This window comes from Mauremys reevesii, linkage group 15, assembly GCF_016161935.1.
Source record: "Mauremys reevesii isolate NIE-2019 linkage group 15, ASM1616193v1, whole genome shotgun sequence".
Lineage (NCBI taxonomy): Eukaryota > Metazoa > Chordata > Testudines > Geoemydidae > Mauremys > Mauremys reevesii.
In genome coordinates, this window is record NC_052637.1 from 19,777,331 (window position 1) to 19,802,462 (window position 25,132).

General features: G+C 47.3%; 1 pseudogene; it reads right to left on the minus strand.

The window, feature by feature from the left end:
* Nucleotides 1-227: 227 nt before the first annotated feature.
* Nucleotides 228-23,473, minus strand: LOC120383129 (annotated as a pseudogene).
* Between the last annotated feature and the right edge of the window lie 1,659 nt (nt 23,474-25,132).

Consider the following 25,132-nt stretch of genomic DNA (forward strand, 5'->3'; position numbering starts at 1 on the left):
ATCTGATCACCCTACTTTCGCGGGAACCAAAGCCGTGATGGCTCTCTGCTCACAGATTGCACCTACACTGCTCTCTGGTGGAGGGATGCAGAAGTAAACGAATGAAATGAATTCTGTGTGCAAAAAAAAAAAAAATTAAAAAAAAAATCTGTACTCTCCCCAGAGGTCAGTTTTGAGCAACTCAAACAGTAAATAATTGCTTTATTGAGACATATACATCAGTAGAGACAGAGAGAAGAGACTGGTCATCTCTGTAAGCAAAGGGAACTTTGTTTTCTGTAAGTGTAAGAGAGGGACAACCACACCACAGCTACAAGCAGTCAGCAACAGGGGAAATATACATTATGCATATTTCCTGTTTTTGTCCTGAAGGAAGCTCACTCTTCCCTTTCTATTACTACCTGGAAAGAGAGGAACATTGTTTATTCCTTTTAGACATTAAGATTGGATTTTCAGCTGCCCTCGGCCAATTTAAAAAATGGCACCTGCAAGTGTTGTGCGCTCACTTGTTTGCATATTCAAAAGCCACACAGGGGAGCACATGGAGGTTGGATGGAACTGTCTAGCTTTGCTAAGAGACAGCGGAAGGAAATAGAACTATAATCTATGAGTTTCTGAATGGTGCAAGCAGCCGAGGGCAGTGCAGGGGTTATAGAGAGTGATACCCTAGGAGAAATGGAATGTAATGGAGAAAAGTATTTGTTGACTTTTCTAGAGTGCTACTCATCACTGTAGTATCTGAGCATGCCACTGATCATTTAATTATTTCCCCACAGTGGGAAAGCTTCAACAGGAGAGGCTGAGAGTGCCCCCATGTCAGCCTAGCCCATAGCTCAGTGGTTAGAGCACTCTCCTAAGTGGAGGGAAACCTGTGTTCAAAATCTTTCTCCCTTAAGAAGGAATTGAGCCTGGGTACCACAAATCCCAGGTAAATGTTCTAACCACTGAGGTAAAAGGCGTACCGTGGGCACTGCTGTCACGACCTCCTTCTCTGGCAGCTGGATTTTGAATGGGGCCTGATCCAGCAACCAGCTTCAGCCTGGATCAGGCCCCATACAGAGAATAGGCAGCCAAACGCCTCTCTTCCCCCTGTTCATGAATCACTCTGAGGCTTAGGCAGGAGACAGGTGTCCAGGCACATGCGCAGAAACAGACTCCTAGGCACTAAGGGAACTTTTACCCTGAACATATAGGCTCTGAGTGCGTTTAGCACCGACAGGGTTTGACAGGAGTTTTGTGCATCGCAGCGGAGCCTAAAACTGCGAGTTAAGCACCTAAGTACCCTTCTGAATCTAGTCCTAAGTGACTTGCCCAAGATCACACAGAAAGCCTGTGGTAGGGCCAAGATTTGAACCTGACTGTCCTGAGTCCCTAATTATACAGGATACTTTTGAAATTTGTCCCTAAAAATGTGCAGTAGAAGGGTAAACTGTGGGGATATAACAGTAACCTTGTGGGAAATATCCAGCCCTTACAGATGAGTAGAAATTTTCCAGCAAATAATAAATTCACTTAAAAATGCATTTTCCAGGGCACTCAAACTACTCACAAATTCACACCAAATCCAGCAAATATTTTTGTGCAAAACTTTTTTTTCTTCAAAAAAAGTTAATGTTTTGTTTCTGACCATTTCAAAACTAGAAGTTTTGACTTCATTTTAAAATGGTTTTGTTTAGAATTTTAAACAAATAGGGGGTGAAAAACACCCCCAAACAACTGAAAACTGAATAAAAAACTGAAGGGAAAAAAAAAAGCTTTGGGGTCAAAGGAAAGATTCATCTGACCCAAAACAATTTATACATACATTGACCCATAATACAAGAACTAGGGGTCACCAAATGAAATTAATAGGCAGCAGGTTTAAAACAAATAAAAGGAAGTTCTTCTTCATGCAGCGCACAGTCAACTTGTGGAACTCCTTACCTGAGGAGGCTGTGAAGGCTAGGACTATAACAATGTTTAAAAGGGAACTGGATAAATTCATGGTGGCTAAGTCCATAAATGGCTATTAGCCAGGATGGGTAAGAATGGTGTCCCTAGCCTCTGTTCGTCAGAGGATGGAGATGGATGGCAGAAGAGAGATCACTTGATCATTGCCTGTTAGGTTCACTCCCTCTGGGGCACCTGGTATTGGCCACTGTCGGTAGACAGAAATTGGGCTAGATGGACCTTTGGTTTGACCCGGTATGGCCGTTCTTATGTTCTTATGTTCTTACTTTTTGGTTTTTCATTTCAGTCCCTGAACCAGTTGTTGTTTTTTCAGGGCAAAACTTGAACTGAAAAATCAGTTATTCACTCAGCTCTACCAGCTCAGGTTTTCTAGTGTCCTGAGAGTGCTGAAGAGGTGAGATAATTGAAGGAGCAGTGTGGGTAGGCTCCACTAGGGGTCAGTCCCTCCCATCCACTGCCTCTTGTTCAGAAGGAAAGGAGCTAAGAAGGTTGGATGTGGAAGGTGAAAGCAAGTAGGAGATATTATGAACAGTGCAAGCCATAAAGGGCTGCAGTATAGAAAAAACGGAAAATGGAACTGGCAATGCAGCTTTGACCAGGAACTCATACAGAATATGTTAAGGTAAATTATGAGGAGCCAATAGTTACTTAAATGGAAGTTACATTAGGCATTTTTAGGGTGATCATGTTATTTCTACCCTTCTTCTGTAGGTAGCTTCTGAGCACTGGCCATACCGATGACACTACCAAGATAAAAGATCACATCCCATTACAAACTTAGGACCAAAGTGATTTCAATGGAGTTACACCACCAAAGATTGTGGCTCCTTAGTCTTAATTCTGCCTTTTTTGTACACTAAGTTCTTGAGGTTTATTCCTTTGTTTGTCATAGGGAAGTCTGAAGTCTATCTTACTGGTGAGCATAGCTGTGATTTCTAAGACAAATTAATCACCTGCAGGCATTCAGTACAAACTGCACAGTTGCATCTAACATTAATGGCTTACCTTTGTGGAGGTAACTTCTCGGTTCGTTAGCTCTAAGCTTATTGACCTAAGACTCAGCAACATCTGCTCGTTCCTCAGCCCCCTCCAGCTCGTGCTGTACTTTCCTGAATTTAGAGAGGTGAACATTGACTTGTGCATCCTGTAACCAAAACACAAAAGGAACTAAGCCCAAGGAGAAGTGACATCCTGGGATCCAGTATCAGAGCTGAAGTGGGCATCTCAGCAAATTGTAAATGAATGTTTGTTCCTGTTAAATGACACACAGCCTCCTCAACTTCTCTTGTAGGATTTGACTTTCAACTGAAGTTTATCCACCAAGTCCTGTAACCTCAGCACATTCTTTTTGTCCTCTTCACCCTATTGAAAAGAGACCACACCAGGTTACCTTTATGCTTTTGATGAGAAAAAACATTTCAGGTGGATTCTCTCTTTTGCACCTGCCTGGAAAATCAGCTCCTTGATGCACCGTTCATATTTCTGAATGCCTTTGATGGCATCTGCAGCTTGTTTCGGCTCTCCTTCCAGCACGGACTCGAGCTCTTGGATCTGGGGAAGTAATTGAGAAATTAGGCACCAACTCTACTACAGGAGGCAGAGGTTGAAATTATATTCTTCACCACCAGCCTTCAGCTCCAGCACATACCCTGGACTCCAGCTTCTGAAGCTGCTTCTTGCCACCCTTCAGTGAGAGACACGGACAACTTTTGTGATTACCTTTGAGGTTGCGGAAAAGATTTAAAACAATACAAATGTTATTTAAAACAAAATTAGCGTGTGTGCAGCCTAGCATTTTGGTCTCCAAAGCTCAGACTATCCCCAGGGAAATTCAGGGAATATATCATAATAGGCGTTAGTGAGCAATACAGCTACATTTGAAAAGAACTGACTCTAAAGTTACAAAGTACAATGCAAAATTCTATGAAGTTCTGAGCTGTACGTGTAGAAATGGCTGTGCCTCACACAAGTGCTAGGTCAGTAATTGCACGCCTAAGCGCCACACGCCCACTAACTTCAGAACAAGGGCTAGCTGCTTAGGAGATTCACCAGCAGAGCTTAGCTGAACAGGTATATTAGCTGCCTAAAGAGGTGATGCTAGCTGCATATGGACAGGGCATATTTTGTAAGCTGTGCAAGGCAACTAGTTCTGGGGGAAGGTGATGGCTGCTGTTAGATGCACAATACAAAGTGAACAAGTTAGCTGACCATTTAACCTGTGTGATAGACCCAGGCCAGTGGGATACAGCAGAGTAGTAGAAGGGAGATATACTGACCACTGGATAAGCAATTTTCTGTTCCCTGAGTGACCAGAGCAGGGGGATGAGCAATCAGGAACCTGCTAGAACCAATTAAGACAGGCACGGTAATTAAGACACCTGGAGCCAATTAAGGACATACTAGAACCAATCATGGCAGGCAGACTAATCAGGACACCTGGTTTAAAAAGGACCTCCCATCAGTTAGTGAGGAGGGAGTGAGAAGGTGTGCTGCTGGAGGACTGAAGAGTACAAACATGATCAGGCTTCAGGAGGGAGATCCTGCAGTGAGGATAAAGAAGGTGCTGGGGGGAGGCCATGGGGAAGTAGCCCAGGGAGTTGTAGCTGTCACACAGCTGATACAGGGGACATTGTAGATAGCTGCTGTCCACAGGGCCCTGGGCTGGAACCTGGTGTAGAAGATGGGCCCAGGTTCCCCCCATCCTCCAACTCCTTATTGGACACAGGAGGAGTTGATCTGGTCTGTGAGAAACACCAGAAGGGAAGGTCTAATTTGGAAAGGGATCTGGCCTGTCCCTAATGCACTAAGTGGGACACACAGACACTGCGAGGATTATTCTCCCTTCCCCCCATGCTGGCCAGTGATCAGGTTAGCTGAGTGAACAGGAGGTTTGAGCCTCTAGCAGAAGTGGCCAAACTGAGGGCTGCCGTGAACCTCTGAGGTGAACAATTCTGCCAAAAAGCACAGGACCTACCAAGGCAGAGGAGGAATTTTGTCGCACCTGCTATTCTGTGAAGCCACAAGGAACCATTATTTCTAAATTGTGTAAATTTTGTATCTCCTTTCTTCTGAGTTTTCTTCCTTATAAACTGAATCCAAGTATCAGCAACATTCACTGACTGCCCCTGGAGATGTTATGAGTTTCCAGACTAATATGTTGGCCTTAGCTATGTTTTTAACAATATTTATGATTTAAATTCTCTTTTGCAACTAAACACAAATTGTTCCTTAGTGGTATGTACTATTCTGTAGAATATCAGTAACCTCTCCCTGCACTTATTACACAGGAACACTTACATTGATCTGGGAACCTGTGGGCTCAGTACAGGTACTCAGTTTGGGTTTTATTTCTTACACAGTCACACAAATTGGAGGTAAGTGTTCCATTCTACTCCGCACTGGTGAGGCCTCAACTGGAGTTCTGTGTCCAGCTTTGGGCACCACACGTTAAGAAAAATATGAGCAAATTGGAAAGAGTCCAGAAGAGAGCAACAAAAATGATGAGAGGTTTAGAAAACACGACTTATGAGGGAAGGTTGAAAGGGAGTCTTGAATTTAGTCTAGAGAAGAGAAGGCTGAGGGAGGACATGATAACAGCCTTCAAACTGGTAAAAGGTTGTAAAGACAATGATGATCAGTTGTTCTCCATGTCCACGGATGGTAGAACAAGAAATAATTGGCTTAGTTTGCCACAAGGGAGATTCAGGTTGGATATTAGGGAAACTTTCTAACCATAGAAGGATAGTAAGCTCTAGAACAGGTGACCTAGTGAGGTTGTGGAATCTCCGTCATTGGAGGTTTTTAAGAACAGGTTAGACAAACACTTGTCAGGTATGGCCTAGGTTTACTTAATCTTTTCATTGGAAGGAACAGATTAAATGATTTCTTGAGTTCCCCACCAGCCCTTCATTTCTATGATTCTGTGAAACTGCTAAAGGCTGCATTGATCCCTGGCACACCAGCCCCACTGCCCCATGTAACCCCCTGCATCTTTATACATGGCTGCAGACAGATCTCTCATCTAGACTCAGACACCACACACTTTATCTCACAGCACACAGGGAAAACGCTAAATGGTAAAAGAAGTAAATGAAATGAAACATTTACATCTGTGATTGCCTTATTTGCCTTCTCTTCAGCATTTCTTGCCTCTTGAATGGCCTCCTCCACCTCACTTTGGATTTGGGCAATATCGGTTTCCAGCTTCTTCTTTGTATTCATAAGGATGGTGTTCTACAAAAGAGAGAGAGAGTGAAGTAGCTCTTGAGTCTCTGATCCTTTGTCCTTGGAAAGGATATGAAAAGATCCTGGAATTATTATTGGTTATTACTCGGTGTTTCTGTAGAACCAGGAATGTGTATGGCCTTGCAATGTAAACTACCTGAGCATGGAGGAGCTGCACACGCTCAGTAGTGTCCATGAGCTCCTGTTCAGCCACTTTCCTGCTCCTCTCTGACTGTTCCAGAGATGTCCTTAGCTCCTCAGTTTCACCCTGAATCCGGTTAGCTCTGCGCTCAGCCACGGCCACCTGCTCCTTCAAGTCATCTTGGCCTCGGAGAGCATCATCCAAGTGCAGTTGCGTGTCCTACATATAAAGAAGAGTTGATTTTGTTACAGAGCATGCTGGCTACTGTTTGTATGATTCATAAAAAAGTATCAGTTGGAGAGTTAAATCAAAGACCTTGAGCACTCCTTGGACACTCAGCAAGTGCTTCTGTGCATCTGCAGCCAGGCGGCTGGCATGGCTCAGCTGGATCTCCATTTCATTCAGATCCCCCTCCACCTTCTGCTTTAGCCTCAGGGCTTCATTTCTGCTCTGCATTTCTGCATCTAGAGCACTCCGCATGGTTCCTCTTTAACTGATCAATTTCTTCATCTTTCTCAATGATCTATCAATTTCTGATTTCACTTGGGTCAGTTCAAGCTGAACTCCAAGAATTTTGGCCTCTTCATGCTCAAGAGTTGCCTTTAGGAGAGTGGGTAATAATGCAAAAATTAAATTTCAGAAAAACAATATTCTTTGGGGTCCATTCTCCCAGTGATCTGATTAGGGGGCATTAGCAATGGTCACCCACATAAATGCTCTGTGCAAGTCCAGAACCCTGCACAGAATATTCTTCTCTTCCTCTGATATTTCAAATGAACTCACCTCTGCCTCTTCCAAAGCCATCTGCATATCAGATTTTTCTATCTCAGTCTGTTTTTTGGCCTTTTCAAGTTCATGGATGGTTTTGCCATTTTCTGCAATTTCCTTAGTAACGTCAGCTATTTCCACTACGAAATAAACACCACAAATGGCATAAAGTGAAGAGGAGCCAGAGAAAAGTGAGAAGCTCTAAAATTTAGCTCGAGTGACTGTGTATCCCTTATACAGATACACATGGGAAAATAAAATAGATAAAGCTGCAGAATGTGCAGCTACTACAGACTCGGGACATCAAAAGAGCTAGAACAAGTGCCTCAGTGAAGCTTTAGTTAGCTCCATCCTATCCACAGGCTGGAGGGTCTCTTAATGATGGTGTCTGTTATCCCACTAGTTTGACAACATTGTCCTTCTTAATATTTGTTAGCATCACTTCTGCAAAATGGAACTTTCAAAAAGCGGAGTTGCTAGTGACATCAGGTCAGCCTCTTGAGTACTGCTTTCTATTGCCCGGATTTCTGGCACCGCAGCAAGATACCTGATGGGCCAGTGGGCATGTAGACATTTTGGGGGTATGGACTGGACAGTAAAAATCTCAGTATTTCTAGGCCTACATGGCACTGTATCCTGGCTACAATAGGTCTTATGGCTAAGGGCCAGATTTTCAAAGGAATTTGGGTGCCTAACAATACAGAACCTAATAGGATTTTCAAAAATGCCTATGTGCCTAACTCTCTTTGAAAATCTGGCACTAAAGCATATAACTGAGAGCTAGGGTTTCTGTTTTATTTTCCTGATTCTGTCCAAACTTGCTCTGTGACCTTGGGAGAGTCATTTTAACTTCTCTGTGTTAAAATGGGGCTCTGTAAGGGCTCTGAAATCCTTGGCCATAAATGGCATCAGAAGTGCAAATTATTATACTGAATGTCTCTTATGTATTGTGCATTATCATTGTTCTAACAGGAATATGAAAAGGAAACAAGCCGCCCAAAGAAAACGACTTACGCTGTAAATTCTTGTTTCCTCGTTTGATTGTTTCAAGCTGTTCCAAGGTTTCCCCATAGGCATTTTTCATTTTGAAAAGTTCTGTGCTTAGTGACCGTGATTCCTTTAAGGAAGCTTCCAGCTCAGATTGGCTCTCCTCATACTTTGCCTTCCACTCAGCCAGAACCTGAAAGACATCAAAGATGGTTGATTAACTACCAGTGTTTAAAACTGTTGTTTACTTTGTTCATGTCTCCATATCATCTGAAACCCATTTTACTACATAGCCACCTTCTGAAGGATCTACAGATGATTAGGCTCTTCTACAGCTCCAATTTTTTCTTGGGTGAGGACTGTAGATTTGGGCCCTTGAGAAGTTTAAAAGGTACCATTGCTCATCTCAAATCTCATATGGCACCTTGTCAGAAATCCTCTGTTTCTCATCAAAAGCAGCTGCCAGTGAATTTTCTCTCTCAGCATCAATCATCAGGTTCTCCACTTCGTCTTGGAACCTCTGCTTAGTCTTTTCCAGTGAAGCACATTTAGAATTCACAGCTTCAGCTTGCTCCTCAGCTTCTTGCAGGCACTGAGCAACTTTTTTCCTTAAAGAAAGTAAATAATAATCAACTTATGTAGTTAAGTACATGCTCTTCTAACACTTTAGCCTGCTTCTAAATCTTTACATCTGGATGCATGTCTTCACAAGAAACTGAAGCACCAGGAAAGCCCAACGATTAATCTGGTATTCTTTCTCCAATAGCAGCCAAAGTCAGAGACCTTCTAGAATTAGACAGCTCCTGATGGTGACCCAGTAAAAGTGAAGAGAAGTGTAAAAGCCTCATAATCCACTTGCTTGTGCAATATTATAACGCAGGTGCAAATTCCATTCTGGGTATATCTAGCGAAGAAATTATGACCTAAAACATGAGGACTGATAGTCTTTGTAATAGCTTTGATAGCTAGTGGAACTGCTATTCTTATATATTTACAAGTTTAATTTGTTTTCTAAACTTACTAAACAGTTGTCCTGAGACCAGGCAGAAGTAAGGAAGTCTCTGTGCTATTCCAGTGTCATTGTTCTTTTCAGTGCAGTCATTGTGAAAATAAAAAACACTAGAAACTTGGTCCTAACAGTATGTGATATCGCTTGGTCTGTGCAGTTAATAAATTGATTCAATGTCAAATGCATTGTTGTTCCCATTCCAATAAATGATTAAGTTGATTTGAACTATAGAAGATTCATGAAATCTCAGGTGAAATGATGCAGTGTCTTACAATAAGAGGCTCTATATTTAGTCCAATAGATACTAGAGAAAATTTGGACACTTCCAGCCCCCTTGCCATCCCAGCACGTACGTGGCCTCTTCCAGTTCCTCTGTGCGCCGAATGCGTCTGTCTCGTATTTGATTCTCCACTGGGCAACTTCACTGTTGCAGGGCATGTTGCAGCTCACCCTTGGCTTCCTGCTCCTCCCCATATTGCTCCCGGAGCAAGTCGCAGTCATGGCAAGCAGACTGCAAGGCGTGGGCCAGTGCATTCTTAGCCTAGAAATTGAACAAAATACTATCAACTTGTAACTGACTGCACTTGGGCCACAGGCAGCGAATGAACCCAGATCCTCCCACACTCAAAGCATGTGCCTCTACTGCTTCAGCAAAAGACTAAGTCCCCTAGCTCAGTGGTTCCCAACCAAGGGTACATGTACCCCGGGGATACGCAGAGGTCTTCCGGGGGTACATCACTCATCTAGATATTTGCCTAGTTTTACAACAGGCTACATGAAAAGCACTAGCGAAGTCAGTACAAACTAAAACTTCATACAGACAATGACGTGTTTATACTGCTCTACATACTATACATTAACCTGTAAGTACAATATTTACATTCCAATTGATTTATTTTATAATTACATGGTAAAAATGAGAAAGAAGCAATTTTTCAGTAATAGTGTGCTGTGACACTTTTTTATTTTTATGTCTGAATTTGTAGACATGTAGTTTTTAAGTGACGTAACATGGGGGTACACAAGACAAATCAGACCCCTGAAAGGCGTACAGTAGGCTGGAAAGGTTGAGAGCCACTGCCATACTTATTGCTGACTCATGAATCTCTTATGTGGCCTGACCACTAGGAGAAGACAAAGATGAATGTTCCTTATTGTGGGTTGTATATCTCCCTGACTGGAAATGATCGACCCTAGCAGGTTACAGATCAACAATGTTAAGACTAAGATCCAGGGTACAGGTTACCTACAACTGAAATTAATTTTAGTGGGTCACCATCAGAGACCTTCTAGAATTAGCCAGGACTCCTGTTAAACTATGAACATTCTATTCTTTACTGTGTATATCACTCCAGAATGACAATATAGGGTATTAAGATTTAGGCTTCAATGCTTATAATGCACCAATGCTGCATTTAAAAGATGAAGATTTAGATATCAATGCTGTTTCAGATCTAGAATATAAAATGTTTTCTTAATGAAATCAGGTCCAATATTTCCTTAGAGCTTAGCATCCACTCAACAGTTATTAATACCTTGGTCTCTTCCTCTAGCTGCCTCTTCAGTTCCTCTAGTTGCTGAGTAAGTGCCTGCTTGCTTCTGGATAGCTGGGACAATAGCACATCCCTGCGGCCCCTGTGGGGAGACAGGGGGTTCTGCGCGCTGCCCTGCCTGCAGGCACCACCCCCCGCAGCTCCCATTGGCTGCAGTTCCTGACCAATGGGAGCTACGGAGTCGGCACTTGGGGCAGGGGCAGCACACAGACACCACCCCCCATCCTTCCACCCCCAGGGGCCACAGGGATGTGCTGGCCACTTCCGGGAGTGGCATGGGTCTAGGGCAGGCAGGGAGCCTGCCTTAGCCCTGCTGCGCTACCAGACTTTTAGCATCTAAAATTTCCCAGTTTGGTTTCAGTAGCCTTCAGGAGATAGATCCCAATTCCGGGAGACTCCCGGCGAAACCAGGAGGATTGGCAATCCTAGTCCTCTGTACAGGCAGATATTTCAAATAATGTCTAGGATTTTTGCAGAGCAGATGTTGCAACTCAGAAAGAGCCCGGACTGGTTCACTTCCTGATTGGTCCCGTCCCTGCATCCGCAGTTGATTGGTCCATTCCCCTGCAGCCACAGCTGCCAGATCCGGCCCACCCAGGCCCTGGCTCCCAGCCCTGGGGAGGTAGTCCCCACAGGAATGTGCTGACTGATGGCTGTTGCTGAATCCTGAGCTTCCACCAGCCATCCTGCCACCGCAATGGGGAGCAACACTGCCCCCCACCTCTAGTGAGAACCCCACCACAAGTACCTCCTACAGCACCCCCAAGAAAGAGTACCTCCCCAGATTTCCCCCCTCCACACACCCTCAGCAGTGTACTCGTTTGGGTATGTGGTAACCCTATGGACTGTGTATGCTGCATCCCCTCCCATCTCCTACATGCCACCTGGACTGCAAATGAGCCATCCCACTAAGCAGCTGTGCATACACCAACCTAGGGAAGCAGGGACTGAGCAGGACTTTCCCTGCAATTGCTGGTCCCAGCTGTCAGGGGCCACTGTGGGGCCAGTCACCAGATCTGAGAGCAGGGTGATTGTGCTTCTGAATGCTAAACCTGCTGGAGCCCAGGCAGCATGGAGGAGGAGCAGGCTGGCTGGAATGTAGAGGGGTGAAGCAGTTCTGGGGTGGGTGGGAAGAGATGCAGGGAGAGGGAGAGATACAAACCTGGCGGGGGTGGATAGGAGATGTCGGCAGGGGAGAATAGACGAGAGGGGGAATAGGAACAAATGGGAGAGACACGCAAGAGCTGGGGGCAGGATAGGATAGGACCAGAGCGGGGTAACATGGGCAGGAGCTAGGGACAGGCAGGAGCAGAGGGGAGAGAGCAGGAGGAATTGAGCGGGGGGGAGCTAGGTGGAGATAGCAGCAGGGGAGGGGAAGAGGCAGGGATTGGAAGGGGGATAGGAGCAGAAGGGAGCAGATAGAGGCTTGGTGGGGCAGACACACAAGGCTTGGTAACCACTAGAGAACACTCCCCTCTAGATCTGAACTAGTCTTCAATTATGTGATCAAATGCTGGTTCCCTGGATGTGGAGCCAAACATAGGCAGCACGTCCTGAATGATACCCGCAGTGACAGAGCTTAGGGAGTCCTGCTGGCTCTCTACAGTCCTCTTTGACTTCCTGGAGTCCCTTCACACATGGCCATCGTGGAAACCCCAGGCAGATGGCTAAGCCCTACTTGGGGTGCAGCTAATGCTGGCCAGGCCTGGGCTAGGGCTGAGTCATAGAGGGCCAAGGCTTGTGTGACAGAGTCTGCCATTACAAATAGGCAGCGGAGAATCAACAGCTGATGAAAGAACAAGAGAATCCTCCCTGCCTGCTCCCTCATGCTACCACACCCCACCTCCCCTGATGGCAGGAGGGCTCCATGCCTGGCTTCCATTGAGGGCTGTGGGCATGGGGCACCAGAAGGGACCTTGCAAGCAGCTTTCTCCTCTAGCACAAGAGGGGAGCTGGCCCCTGGGGTGGGAGTGCAACATGCCTCCCACCAAAAATGGAAAATGAGAAAATCAGGGATCAAGGGTCCAATACACCTTTTCTCAATTAGTTATTCATGAAAAATCTACATTCAGAAATCAACAGTTCAAATTAAATTAAAATAAATCCAAATAAGTTAAACTGTGGAAATACACAGGTAAGGCATCCAAATAGCCTTAACCCTACCTTGTAATGATGTGTTGCAATAACCATACAGTTATGATTAGGGCATTTTAGTGTTTATGGTCCCAACTAGATTTAATTGATTTTTAAACACATATTAGATTGTTTTCAGAGTTATTTATTTTTCTCCTCAGGATGATGGCACTACAGGGCAGAGTTAAGATCTTCTGTATAACAGAGCACATCTTACATGTAGGCAATGAAATCACATGAAAAGGGTTGGTAAGGAAATAAAGAAGAAGACTAGAAATTTATCAGCACCAGAAGTAGGAGACCCCAAAGAATAACTTCACAGATGGACGTATGGAATCACTACTGGGAGCTGAGCAAGACACCTGAAGAGAACAAGCTGCAAGAACCAACTGGAGGAAAGGACCTACAGATAGTGCAGGAAGGAACTGAGAACTGCTGCTCTGTTTAAACCAGACTGACCTTGGACAAGCCCAAGAGAGCATCCACAACTGGCCAAAGAAGACAGACAATTTTCACTGGGGACTCCATGCTAAGAAAAATGGACAGACCATTCTGCAAGGAGCAGAAGGACTAGAGTCCAAGGTGAGCAGGACCTTGACAGTGTTCCAGTGACACTGTGACAGAGTATGTGTTCCCTATGTACACTACAAGAAGGATGTGGATAAATTGGAGAGAGTCCAGCGGAGGGCAACAAAAATGATTAGGGGGCTGGAGCACATGACTTATGAGGAGAGGCTGAGGGAACTGGGATTGTTTAGTCTGCAGAAGAGAAGAATGAGGGGGGATTTGATAGCTGCTTTCAACTACCTGAAAGGGGGTTCCAAAGAGGATGGATCTAGACTGTTCTCAGTGGTAGAAGATGACAGAACAAGGAGTAATGGTCTCAAGTTGCAGAGGGGGAGGTTTAGGTTGGATATTAGGAAAAACTTTTTCACTAGTAGGGTGGTGAGGCACTGGAATGGGTTACCTAGGGAAGTGGTGGAATCTCCTTCCTTAGAGGTTTTTAAGGTCAGGCTTGACAAAGCCCTGGCTGGGATGATTTAGTTGGGTTTGGTCCTGCTTTGAGCAGGGGGTTGGACTAGATGACCTCCTGAGGTCCCTTCCAACCCTGAGATTCTATGATTCTATGACCACCGAGGTTCAAGTCCTGGAGGCTGAATTTGCACAGCCAGAGAGCAGGGCTACTAGAGAGGCCCAGCACAGGGCTACAAGGATTAGGGATGCCTTGAGGGAAGAATTTGAGGCTGAAAGCCAACAGTAATGTTTGCTGCCTTGCATGGGAGTGAAGTGCAGTGGTTACACTGTTAGGATTCTATTATCCCTAAAATGATTTGCAGTGCCTGTTTCTTTACTGGGCTAAGGTATCTTTCACTATCTGCAATAATAAAGACTGTTTTCAAAGCCAAGAATTATTTTATTGAAAAGAAAAAAACTTCCTTGACAGACACACAACATTTCAGGAACCTAAAAGGGCAGGGGGGTGGGTTGGTGAACTGTACAGTCACAAGTTTGCATATGTCCTGTCTGGAGTGCTGTGCAATGACTGCTGCACTTCAGGGTGCATATACTGCATGGTGATGGGGGTTGAGTGCAGAGGGTAAGGGTCGTAGTTCTCAGGGCTGGTTGGTGAACGTACAGGTGTTGGAGGCAGCTGGTGGTGGTAAGAACCTGGATGCTGGGGAAGGGGGTTTGGAGCTGACATTGGGGCAGAAGGGAAAAAGCTTTGGGCCAGGAGGCATCACGGTAGTGCTCTGCCTGCATGGCTACGAGTGACTGGATAGAGTCCGCTTGGCGCGCCAGGATGCCTAGCAGCTGCTTTGTGCTTTTCCTCTTGGCCACTGTGTTTCTCCGCCAATTTCTCTGGCGGATCCTGCTTTCCCTTTCTCTCCAGTCCTGCAGGTTTTTACTCTCTCTAGCAGAGTGATCAATAACTGTGTTCAGCATGTCTTCCTTGGTTTTTCGCGGCTTCTTCCTCAGATTTTGTAGTCTCTGTGCAGTGGTGGAGCCAGGCAGTCCAGCAGTCAAGGTCGCTTTTTGAAAGGCAAAAATGGCAACAGTTAACAGGGTAGCATTGTTCATTATCTCATCCAGACAGTAATTCCCACACACTGAAGGAGTTTACAGTCTTCACTTTATCATACTTTTCCCATACCAAAAAAGAGCACACATAACACAACAGAAGCCACGAAATGGTGAGTAAGGGATACTGATTGCTTCAGGGCTGTGCAGGGGTTTCTGTGTGTTGGGGACAGCAAACAGCTACAGGGGGGATCTGCACTGAACAGTCTCCCAACATTTTCCACAGGAGTTACTCCTGGAAGATATCTCGCTGCTGCGGGTCACCAGGGAAGAGCGGGAAGGTCTCCTACAGCAATGCGGATTCCACCCTGGCCCCTATGCAGCTTGCCTGTGTGCAGCAATGGTCCCCCCACCCCTCGCGGCACAGTGGCGCGGACGCATTAGCCTGACTGGGACAAGGACCACAGTGGCTCTCCCTATAAACCTGCGCAGGCACATTGCCCACACTCTGGCTGAAACTTTTGAGATTACTGCAGCCAATTACCGCGACGTGATAGACCACATCAATGGGCTATTCCACATCTAGGCATGCATTCATGCAGCCCTAACCCCCCCTCCTCTCCCGAAACATTTCCATCCTGAAAATAAAAGCCGCTTACCAGTAACCTGCTCCTCTGCTTGTCCTTCAGCAAGTGCTGGCTGCTGCGATTGGCTACCTTCCTCCTGGCTTGAGAGGAGCTCCTGGCTGCATGCCTCCTGGGACTCTGGGGTGTCTTCCCCCATTCCAGTAGCTTCACTCGCGGTTTCCTTCATCCCCCCCCTCCTCCTCCTTTCCCCCATCCTGCTCAGAAGTGTCCATCGTGGTCGTCAGATTGGCAGTGGGGTCACCCCCAAGTATCGCGTCCATCTCCCTGTAAAAACGGCAGGTCGTGGGGGCAGCGCCGGAGCGGCGGTTTCCCTCGCGGGCTTTGTAATAGGCACTCCGCAGCTCCTTCACTTTAACCCTGCATTGCAGCGTGTCCCGATCATGGCCCCTATCCAGCATGGACTTTGATACCTGCCCAAAGGTATCATAATTCCTACGGCTGGAGCGCAGCTGGGACTGCACAGCTTCCTCCCCCCAAACACTAATGAGGTCCAGCAACTCGCCATTGCTCCATGCTGGGGCTCGTTTGCCGCATGGAGGCATGGTCACCTGGAAAGATTAACTGATTGCACTCCACACCTGGCTGAGCAAACAGGAAGGGGATTTTTAAAATTCCCGGGGCATTTAAAGGGCGGGTCACCTGAGGCCAGAGCAGTAGAGTGCAAACTGATGAGCAGAGTGGCTGAACAGGAATTCTGGGATATCTCCTAATACCCTGGAGGCCAATTACAGCGCTGCTGTGTGTCCACACCTGATGAGCAGCGCTGGATCACCAGCGCTGCACTCGCTACACCCCAAGCAGACCAGGTGTTCAGCCAGCGCTGCAGCCAGGGAGCTGCAGTGCTGGATGTGCCCTGCAGGTGTGGACGATTACTAATTGCACCACTGGAAAGCCTCCACCAGCGCTGCAACTCTCAAGTGTAGCCAAGCCCCTGGTCTGCTTGGGGTATAACGAGTGCAGCGCTGGTGATGCAGCGCTGCTCGTCAGGTGTGGCCACACACCAGCGCTGTTATTGGCCTCCAGGGTATTAGGAGATATCCCAGAATGCTTTTAACTAAATTACTCTCTTTGTTTTGTTATGCTGCCTCTCTTTGTTTTGTTGTGAACTCGAGGCTCCGGGAGCTGCTTATCTAAAAAACAAACACAGCTCCTGTTTGCTGTGATCAATCTGTAACTGACTGGGAACAATCAAATGAGATAACCCACTACCTTGCTGTGAATGAGGCAGGCAGTGGGATGAGTGTTTGCTTGAGGATAGAAACAGCGGGGGTGGGGCAGAGAAAGGGAGTCCCTTGGAGCAGCTGCTTATCTGGTCTGCAGGCTGTTTGCAGTTAAGAGTAAGGGGTCGGGAAAATTTTCTGATTTTGCAAGGCAGGGAGCTGATACACAGTGTCGGCTCCAAAAATCCACTCTCTCTCTCTCCCCCGCTCCCTGTCACACTCCACCCCACCCCCCTCTTTTGAAAAGCACGTTGCTGCCACTTGAATGCTGGGATAGCTGCCCATAATGCATCACTCCCAACAGCGCTGTAAATGCTGCAAATGTGGCCACACTGCAGCGCTTTCCCTACACAGATGTATGACCAGCGCTGTAATTCCCAGCGCTGCAACTCTCAAGTGTAGCCAAGCCCTAAGTCTGAAAGTTGTGGTTTAAAACCTTGGCTGATGACCCATGGTGGGGAATACACATACAAGTCAGTGCGAGTGTACTGGAAGAACTACTGGAAGGATTTTATTGATATGGACAATATAAAAAGAGGTTCTGTCTGGGAGATGGGTAAAGCAGTATTTCGGGGCCAGTTGATAAGCAGAGCCTTTCAATTAAAAAAAAAAGTTCAATTAAAAACTAGGTCTAGAACCGAAGATAAAATTACAAGACATTCATAAAAGCAAAGATTCTAAAAATGGCAGTATCAGATAGTCTAGATTGGCAAACATTCTTAGCAGTAATTGTTCCTGCTAATACTATTAAGTGCCACTGTATAACCTGAAGTTCTTGACAAATCTTGTTAAAATACAGCACTGACGACCCCAAGGCCATTCAGTATTTTGTTTTCTGGAATCCTACAAAGGAGTTTTGGGGAATTAAAACATTTTGCTGGTTTTTAACAAGACCTGTGCTAACACAAATGATAGTGTGGACATAGTGAGCAATATAACCAATATAGATTTTTTTAAATGATTTTATTTTGCAAAACATTATATTTAGAGGTGTGTGATGTTACACTCCATATTCTTTATGAAAATACACTTATGATATGGATATGACAACTGAGATATACTTTATGCAAGATGGCTCATGTAAGACATCGCTGGAAAGGTTATGATTTACTGAATGTGATTAGCCAATTTGTAGGCCTGTATCATTTCTGCCTCTGAAGTTAGAAATATTGACCATGTATCTGAATTTCAAAGGTGCTACTTTGAGTGTCACCCACGACTAGCCCTTCAAGTCCCTCCACTTGCTCCCAGTCAACTGCCAATGCCAGTTTAAGGCTGTGGACCTAGTTTTCAAGGTAATTAATGGATCTACCCCCAGCCACGTCAAAGATCAAATGTTGATCAAACCCCTCCCACAGCTGTGCTGCTCTGTTTGGACTAACGTCAGCGGTGCCTTTAAAAGCCCCTGGGGGGCATTAGATCAGGTGCTGCCTCCCCCAACCATGTAGCTTTGGGAGAAAGCTGGAGAGAGGAACCAGCCAAAGGATCCAGCCCAGAGGAGCAGCTGCAGAAACAGCCAAAGCAGACACCTTTTCTACAGTTTTGACTGGACTTTCTCTGCCCTGTACTGATTGGCTGTTTGTTCCAACCCTCTCTTCCCTCCCAGTCTCGTCTCCTCAGCTTCACTCCCTTGCTCTGTCCCCCTCACTCACTTCCCTTTCCATTCAGCTGATCTCCTCCTAAGTAAATCCACCACCCCCCAAAAAAATACAATCGTGGCACTAACAAGCCACTTCCTGCCATCAGTGTTCACTGCCGGTGTGTTGGACCCCTTCTCCCACCCTACGTCTGTCTGGTCTATTTAGACTGTAAGAGACCAGTCTGTGTATGTGCAGCACCTAGCACAACGGGGTCCCATTTCTGGTTGTCCCTGAGGCCCTACTTGTAAAGAACGTAGTTAAGAATAAAAGCAGGGTGGGGCACAAACGATAGGTTATGTGATGAAGTCTGGGAACAGCACATTGCAGATGTTACTTAGTCCCTCTAGACAGCTGCTTGGCCCCTCGGTGACAACGTCCGCGGGTGCTGGAACTAGGGGTGCTGCTGCACCCCCAGCTTGAAGCGGATTCCGTCATATACAACAATTTGCCTCTCAGCACCCCCACTGTACAAATTGTTCCAGCACCCCTGACAAGTTCTAGTATCCATCTCATCCAAGCCCTGATGAAGGCATCAACTCACATCACAAGCCCTATTAGTCTGTTCACGTAGCTGGGCCAGACCCAGAGCTTCTGGTGGCAACTCAGCTCAGCAGTGTGTTAAAAAGCTACAGCACTTCCCTTGCTCTCAGAGAAGAATTCAGTTTCTTCTAATTAAGGAGGTGACGGTGGTTCATCCTTCTGCCCATACAAGAGCTAAGGCAGGAACTGACCACTAGGCAAAGGTGTGCTGATGCCAGTACAAAATCCCCCGTGCATTTAGGGCTCAACTGCCATCTCCTGGGAATCTGCGTTGGAATGTGCCATCAGCCTGCAGCAAAAGGCTTTGCAGAAGAAATCAGTCTGACCAGCATATTAGGAAACATCTGAATTCTCCCACATCCCTGTGCTGAGTGCTTAACCCCATCCTCGTGGACATGGGCAATGGACACAGCTCCATGTGATGCTTTGACTTCATTCCACTTTCATTCCCACGTTTGAAGGCACTTTATAGCAGTGCAAACTTCTCCTGTGTCTTGGACCAGGCTCCTGAAGAAAAGACCAAACCTTTGAGTGGCCTCTTCTGACTGCTTAGGGTATGATTCACCCAGAGCAGAGAAGAAAGGGCTCCTGCGCAATGACTTTGACTCTAGTTATTTGTAGCAATTTACAGACAGCGGAAGTAGTGCCAGAAGGAATCCATTTGCCCCTTGGAATGCTGCAGATGTCTCTAGTGTAAAAAGATCCCTAATGGCCCGAGCGAGGAAAGTGCTGACAAAAGCAAAACTGTAAAGGGCCCAATGTGTGGATGAGCCGCCTGGCTTAGGGACGACAGGCCCCTCCAGCTCACACCCCAGGAGACTGGAGCCATTCTTGTCAAAGACAGCCACTGCCAATGGGGCTCCTCCAGGCTCTGCGGAAGACACTCCTATCCCTAAGCCTGAAGCGTGTCCCCTTTCTGATAACCCTGCTCTGGTCATTAACTGTATTCTCTTAGTGCCCAGGAGTCTCAGGCCTGGACCAGGGCCCCACTGGGCTAGTGGTGTACAAACACAGAACACAAAGACAATCCCTGTCCCAAAGAGCTCAGAAACTCAAAGTCCACGACAACAGAAAACATCTACAGACCAATCAGCTAGGAAACAGAGAGACAGTGCCGGGCAGCACGCCGGGCAGTCAGCACAGCACACCAGTCTCCTGACTGTCGTCAGGTTTCTGTAGGCATCGCATGGGAAAGGAGGGTTTTGAAGGAGAATAACGAGGTAGTGGCCATGGGGAGTTCTGCCCAAGCATGAGGCAGCCTGGGTGAAAACACACAAGGGGCTTTTTTCAAAATATAACGAGTCGTGATGGAGGCTGGGATCGTGGGCCAATCAGAGGAGAGCGTTGACAGCTCAATAGTGAATGAGAAGTGATCGTATGGGTGGGGATCAGCTGTGCAAGTAGGGTGGCACGGTATGGTACGCTGTACCAGCAAGATATTTATAGGTGGTACGGCGTACCAGAAAGAGGAGCAGCAGAACGTGGGGCCACTGGGGGGCCCCACGCCGGCAGCTCCTCCGGCCTAGCAGTACAGCCCCCAGCCCATCCACACAAGGTCTGCTCCAGCTGTACAGCAGCCCCACCGGAGAACAGGGCTGGGGGTGGAGCTGGGGGTGGTACAGCTGCCAGAGGAGCTGCAGGCGTGGGGCCACCTGGTGGTCCCATGTTCTGCTCCTTTCCCTGCTGCGGTTCCAGGGCTCTCCCTCCCCCTCCATGGTGCTCCTGGATGCACTGCCTTGGTGCTGGGTCTGTCAGCAGGGGTTGGGCCCTGCCCCCCTCTGGACACACCTGGGGCACAACACTAGAGGAGCAGCTGGTGAGTTCCCCCACCCTCCCAGAGCAGTGGGACTCAGGCTTTGGGGTTCAGGCTCTGGCCATGAGGTTTCAGGCTCCAGCCCCAGGCTCCAGGCTCCAGCCCCAGGCTCCGGCTGCCTGGCTTCAGGCTCTGTCCTCCAGCCCTGGGGCTTCGGACTCTGGCCCCTCATTGCCTCCTTGGCCCCCACTGCCTCCCCCGGCCCCACATCTAGGGCTTAATTTGTCTCCAAACTTGCCAAGGCTGAATAAGTCTGCTGTGAAAAGTGCTACATGTATGTTTGTTAATATCACTTTTCGCAACAGACTTACTAGCTAGCAATAAATAAATTACAATGGTTTGCACCTGTATATGTGCATATTTATTAGTTTTTCCTAAAGCTAATTAAGTATTTTAGAAAAAAGTGTGAGAGCAGCTACCAGTAAGAGTTTGTGCCCACACTCTTGAGGCCACCCCTGCCCTACAGTGATGATGCTTTAAATGTCAACACTCACTCCTTTGCTGCTGCTTGTTAAGCAGATGGGGAAGCAAAGCCCATGGAGGTGGAGGGGAGTGGGGAAGGAAAAGGGAGGGGCGAGAAAGAAGGAGACACACAAAGACAAGGCAGGGAAGAGAAACAGAAAAAGGAGGTTGGGGAAGGAGGAGGCACACAGGTCAGAAATAGCAGCCCAAGGAGAAATAGTCCCCTAATGGAAGATGGAGAACACAGAGTTCATCCTGGAGGCGCTGAGCATGACAGAGACCTCCCCACCTGCAGATCATGCTGCAGAGCCTTCACCAGCCTCAACAGCAGCAACACCCCCAGCTACCAAAGGAAAGCAAACAGTGGGGAGAGGAGCAGCTGTCTCTTTTGTTCCCTCTCCAACCCAGAGGAGAGCAGGGAACCATCCCAGCAACTCCAGGAGAGGAGGCAGAAATGCCACGCACCTTGTGGACCTTCAGTCTAGTTTGAGGGGTGCCTAGAAGATGCTAGATTGATAGCAATGATAAGGGACTTAAGCAGTAACCCAGGCAAACCCACTAATCTATGGGGGGAACCCACTGCACAGAGTGGTATTGACCCTAAACTTGTATCTGGGCCATGGAGCAGAATTCAGACCTCATTGCACCATGACTTTAAGAGCTCAGCTCCACCCCCAGCTTGGTGCTCACCACAGTGCAGTCTGAGCACCCAGACGAGTCACATGGGCTCGCCGCATGGCTCCACCCGTTTTTGCTTCCCCAGACTTTTCCCTGGCTCCTCTCCCAGAGCTGTGATGTGCGAGTGGCTGGCTGGCTATGGACATGGGCTGGGCAAGGTGCTGAGCATACCACGTGGCCCATGACCAGAATGGAAGCAACCCAGCTCTGCCCTATTCTGAGCTGCTGTGGGGCAGGTGCACAGACAGCATTTCCACCTGCTGGAGTTCCCAGTTCAACAGAGCAGCTTGGAAGCTGAGAACTAGACTAAGGGAATGAAGCCTGAATTGCTCTGGTATAATTCTAGGCAATGGTTTCCATACAGCCCTGCTAAAGCCAGCAACATGGTGGGGACTCTGGATGGGGAAAATTCCAGGACAAACAAAGTGCATGGCCAGGAGCAAGCAAGCAGAGGGAGCCATGGGAAACAGGCAGCTCACGGTTGCTGCTCTGTCATGCTGCCAGCCTCAGCATCTTCACTCACAGGCACTGAAAGCCCCACTCCACAGCAAGCTTTGGGACTCTCAGACAAGGCTCTTTGGCAGCCCAGGAAGTACCTTGTACATTAGGGACAAAGGCAGCTCCCTCTCCCTGGATGTGAATGGTCTCAGAACCTCACCAGCCCCTCCCTCAAGAGACCACAGGCAGGACAGTGTGGTTAATCAGTCTGGAAAGGAGAGCCTTGCTGGGTCAGCAGTCAGGGGGAACATTAGGGCCTGAAGCATAATGGGAAGAAAGAATAGGTATGAAATAAGCTATGTGTCAGAACCTGTCTCTGCATCAAACATCACCTGCACCCTACTGCAGAGGGCTTCTCCTGTCTTGTCCCCTGGAAACCCGCTAGCAGTCTCCTGAGCTCTTTTGGGATGTGCCAGGACAAGACTTTATCGATACACAACTTTAAGGCAAACTGTGGGATAAAAGAGGACAGAAACCTCAGGCTCTGCCTATTCTTGTGCTGGGAAGCAGTGGCAATGAGCTTATGGCAGCAGCTGCAGACAGGGTGACCCTGTGCCCTGAAACGTCCATAAGCAACAAAGCCCAGCACCTGCTGGGAATTAGAGCTCATCAAAATACCAGCCATGCTCAGTACAATTAATGAGCTGGCCCGGGTTCCCCAGCTCGAGCTGGGAGGGTTGGAAGCACATTGAATAGCACTGGCCAGTTTGTTCACATGCAGATCACTCTCTCCCCTCATGCCCTGCTCAGTATAAACCAAGGTTTTCTTCTTACACTTGTTAATTAACTAAATGTTCATCTTATAGGAAACAAAATGTTTTCTCCTGCACACGGTGGACAGGAGATCAAATTGCTCCATAGAAGAGAAGGCTGACAGGCAGTGCAAATGAGACCATGGGTGATCAGAGAAAACAGAGTTTCAAATGGCAGCAGTTCTTTCCCCTGTGTTGTTTATCAGTCATGCAGCAGCAAGTTTAGAACACAGACAACCTAGTACAGTCTGTCTGATCAAAAACGAGCTGACTTTTCCCCACAAATGTATTAGAGAAGTAACAGTGACACCTGAAAGTCCCTGGCAGGATTACTAGTACTGTCCATTTTTCACTTGCTGAAGCACCCTCTATACATTCATTGGCAAGAGTTTCATAGTCAGAGCTGCTTTCTCTTACCATCTCATTGTACCTCGACATCAAGCTGTCACCAATGGATAAAGACTCCCTAGAGGGCACAAGGCAGATCATGGTCACAGTGCAGAAAATTGGTGGCACAGCGGGGCTAAGGCAGGCTCCCAGCCTGCCCTGGCTCCGAGCTGCTCCAGGAAATGGCTGGCATGTCCCCGCGGACCTGGGGGGGAAGGGGGAGGTTGTCTCCATGCACTGACCCCGCCTCCAACGCCAACGCCAACTCCACAGCTCCTATTAGCTGGTCCTGGTGCCTAGGAGCCGCTGCCAGAGAGATGTGCTGGTCCCTTTTGGGAGCTGCCTGAGGTAAGCGCTGGCCGGCTGGAGCCCACACCCCCTCCTGCATCCCAACCCACTGTGCTAGCCCGGTGAAAGTGAGTGAGGGTGGTAGAAAGCGAGTGATGGAGGGAGGGGGATGTAGTGAGGAGGGTGCAGGAAGAGGTGGGGGTGTAGCCTTGGGGGAAGGAGTGGAGTGGGGGGCAGGGCCTGGGGCTGAGAGGTCCAGGCTTGGGGGGTCCCTGAAAAATTTTACATCAAAATGGGGGTCCTCAGGTTGTTAAAATTTGAGACCCGCTGTGCTAGAGGAATAGGTGCAGAGAAGTGGATTGGGAACTTCTTCAGTCCATACATGAAGGCAGGGTTTGAATCCTTAACAAATCCTTAAAGAGCTTTTCTCCCCAGTGTTTCTCAGGCATTTGAGTTAAATTGGTGATTATAAAAAAAAAAAAAAAACCTTGTAAATAGCCCAACTAAAAAAATCCTTCCCTGAGTGCTCACATCTCAGATCCCTGCCACTTGTGATGCCTTAATCCCACTTGTCCTCCTGTCATACATAGAGACTTCTAGGAAAGGCCGGGTAGACCCGATCTGAATCTCTAATATAAAACACCAGGAGGAAAAAAAAAATTAAATAAAAGACCTTCAGCCCCTTCTTGATTCACCTCTCCTATCCTCACACACACACACCAAAAAAGGCACTATCTATTTTTCCCCTAGGCAGATCACTAGCTTCGGAGGGGCTTTAACAACTAACTTGAGGGATGCGGACAACCTACCTGGTAACCTTAGCAATGCAGTCTCCACCACCACAGGACCAGTACTCCCCGCTAACTGTTATTAGTCAGGAAGTCAGGTATGCGTTTGGAGCTTGCAGGGCAAAGCTCCCACAGAGCATCCGGAGTTTCAGGGAATACAAATCATCAAAAGTAACTGGTGAAGACACTATTTTGAAATTTATTTGCTCCTGCTACTCACTCCCCTCCTCCTGCATCCAGAGCTCCATCTATGATCCCACAATCACCTTCAAAGCAGCTACTTCTGATGACAGGAGTTCAAGCAAGGCTTAAGCTCATACTTCCCTGTTAAAGGCCCTAGTAAGTACAACAGAGGCCAAACGATTTCTGACTATAATGCTGGGAAATATCAGCAGGTTGCACTGAGTCCCTACTGGAGCAAAATGTTTAATGCCCACAATGTGTTCTACACTGTACAGAACACAAAAATAAGGACAGGCCCTGTCCCAAAGAGGCTACAGTCTAAAGGACTATGACATGCAGAATGTGGACTTGAGAGTTTGGATTTTCTTTCAAATCTTTCTCATAATTATTTATAACCTCAGGGCTTGTGAGCAAAAAAAACATGAAATGGGGGGTAAGGACTTTGAGAAAC